Source organism: Belonocnema kinseyi, chromosome 5 (assembly GCF_010883055.1).
Source record: "Belonocnema kinseyi isolate 2016_QV_RU_SX_M_011 chromosome 5, B_treatae_v1, whole genome shotgun sequence".
Classification (NCBI taxonomy): domain Eukaryota; kingdom Metazoa; phylum Arthropoda; class Insecta; order Hymenoptera; family Cynipidae; genus Belonocnema; species Belonocnema kinseyi.
In genome coordinates, this window is record NC_046661.1 from 35,150,052 (window position 1) to 35,153,319 (window position 3,268).

Consider the following 3,268-nt stretch of genomic DNA (forward strand, 5'->3'; position numbering starts at 1 on the left):
TCTGAAGTGAAAGATTTTCGAATTACGTACTGTAACCTGAATGATATAATAGGAAAAAAGCAATTTAATGAATTAAAAAAAACAACTGTTTAAAGCAAACTTGGACCAATTTCTTTTCTAAAAACTCATAAATATCCCGGTCAAAAAATTAATTCACTGCCATTTGCCTATTTTTCCCAGCCTCATAAAATCCCAGTCAATTCCCGTTCTAGCTCTAACCTGTTTCAAATAAAAATTTATAAGAATATTTTACTTATTTTTCACATTAGTAATTTATAGCCTTTAAAATTGAATAGTTTCTGGTCAAACATGAAAAAGTAGAATAAAATTTTCTATTGATAGCGTTTTTATTATATATTGAACAATTTAAACCTCTGAACTTTTTTTCAAGTTGTTTAAAAACTGTTTTTTAAATACTTTTTGTGTATAAGAAACAATTTTCTTCCATCTAATAACTATTTTGGAGTAGAAAGAAGTGAAAAGAAACACAATTATAAAATCTGATTTTTTGTTTGTGATTTCGTGATAAAGGAAACAGCTATTTATAAAATAATTTATAAAAAGGGCTTATAATTTTTGCCCAAAGAAGATAATTTCCAAATAGTTTAAGCTGTACTACTGGACCTTGCTTTCAACCGGAAATGTATCTATTTCTTGTATTTACCTTCCCAAGGATAATTGTTGTGAAAATTAAAAAGCTAAACTTTACCACAAAATGCGTTTGCATTTGAAGTTTAGCTTTGAATCTTAAAAAGAAACTGGAATTTCGTGCTTATCCAATTTGAAATTTTAATTTTTTTCAGTTCATAATAATTTTGTTATTGCATTTATATTTTGACACAATCTAAATTAAATTTTGTCATTTGGACAATCTTTGTTAAATTAACACTAAAATATTGACAAATATATTTGTTATGAATTAAAAAATTGAGAAATAACAAAGGGCAAAATAAAGAAAACAAACATGAATTAAAGGGATTGCGAGGTCACTTTGTTTATCTTCTTTCCTTACTTATTTTTTTGGTACGTAAAGTTTAACTTTTTATTTATATGACATTTTATAATTGTAAAAAAAATTGCGATAGTCAAAGAATGACATTTTGAACCTTGGTGCTTATAGGTGAATTTTAATTCATGATTTCTGAACATCCTTGATTATGCCTGGTTTCATCCAAACATGATCTAATTCGTGAATTTGTTTTCATTTACTCCTTATTATGTATTCTTTATGTATGGATTCTCCTTATGTGTGCTTATCGAATGTCTCGAAGAAAATGTTCAGATTTCCGAAATGTTGCGACATTAGTAACATTAATAACACAGAAAATTTTTAATAGCATTTTAGATTAATAACACATTCATTAGCTCTTTTTAAGGTAAACAACTTTTATCTATATATTTTTTTCATTGCTTATGTCGTTTGTCCAAACACTTATATCTTATATTTTTAATGTTGTTTTTTTTTACGAATAAAACAAAAACTACCCTTCGTTTCAAAAAGTAATTGATAAAAAATTTTCGGATCTTTTTAAGGTGCACAATTTTTTTATTTCTCTTCTTTTCTCCGCATCTTGCACAGTTTGATCACTAAATTAAATTAATGATTTTTTATTATTTTTGGTTCTTTCAAAATTTGAATTTTTTTTTTTATTCAAAACAATCTGAAAAGTTGTTATGATAATCTTGTAGGGCTCTCAAAAAGCAATGTTTTTCTTCTCTCGAGTTTTTTTTTTCAAGTCTCGCGCTGGTTAGTTTACAATTTTCATTTTGATATTTTTTTTAATTTGTTGAAAACGCTATAATTCTGGTAATACTCTTTTTATCAAAAGAAGTCGATGAGGTAAATTGTTCGGATTTCCAATTATTACGAATAACCGTACATGGAATTTTTAAATCTTGAAAAAAATTGTCTCAGAAACTTTGAAAATTCTGTAACTTTTTGAATTTTCACCCAAAGTAGCCAATCAACTTGATCTTTAGTTTCTGATACTTAAAGAGTATACCAACGGCCAATATAATAGATTATTTTTTCAAAAGTTATTATACTCGCAAACAAACATGCATATGGAAAGGCACAAACACTCGTAAAAACCTGTATTTCGTGTCCAGACGTAAAACATTACACAAATGTAATAACTTCTTTGATGAGAATGTAAAAAATATCTGTACTCTGAGTACTGCCGTGATTTGAAATGTTGAAGATTTGGAATTTCAACTTATTTAGTTTTCAAGATTTATATTTTACAGGTATAATATGAAATATTTTTTGAAAAGTTCAATTTTGAAGACTTGCAATGGAAAATTCTTTAATTTTAACGATCTGCAATTTAAAACTCTTTGATTTAGAATATTTGCAATCAGAAACTCTTGAATTTTAAATGATGTATAAATAAAATAAATAACAAATAAATTAATTAATTCAAATCTAACAAAATTTTAATTAAATTTAATTAAATAACAAAATAAAATAAAAATTCATATAAATAAATACAGGTTTGACCCAGAGAGCAGTTATAGATTTATGAACTTATTATTACTCTGCCATTCACTCATTTTCAGTGATCGGAACGTAATAATTAAGAAATTTTAAAATACATGCGGGAAATTCATTAGTTGAATAGACTAAAATATCTGTAGAAATTGCAAACTGCACAAATATAAAAATAAACACTTAATAATATTAAAGAACAATGTATAGATATTGCACTAAAAGTTTTATCTGTTAGAATAAAAATATAATATGGTGAAGTAAATAAATTGTTACTTATAAAAGAATATCAAAATATGAGAAATAACAAAGATATATTTGGAAATAATCAAATAACTTTAGAAATATTACAAAATATATGAAACAGAAATATAAATGATACATTTAATTTTCTCTCTGGTAACTATTAAAATAACCATGTCTTACAAAGCGTGGATATTTTACGTTTGTTATGAAATGTTGGCAATTTAATTTTAATTTAAATGGTTCTTGTCCAAGCTAAGTTTACCATCAGTGCGCCCCGAAGATGTGCTGAGAGTTGCTTACAGCGCTGCAAGTGGCTCTTGGCAAACTATATGGGGTGGAGCTATCTACGGGGAGCGTTGGGTAGAGGGGAAGTGACTTTTTGTAACGATCGCATAAATTTGCATTCCATCCGCTAGGAACAGCACCGTCGCATCCATAGAATGCGCGGTTTCGATTCGAAATTATAAAATATTCGTGCGAAAAGTAAAAAGATTGGCGAGCGAAAAGTAAAAAGATTGGCAAGCAACATTTCAG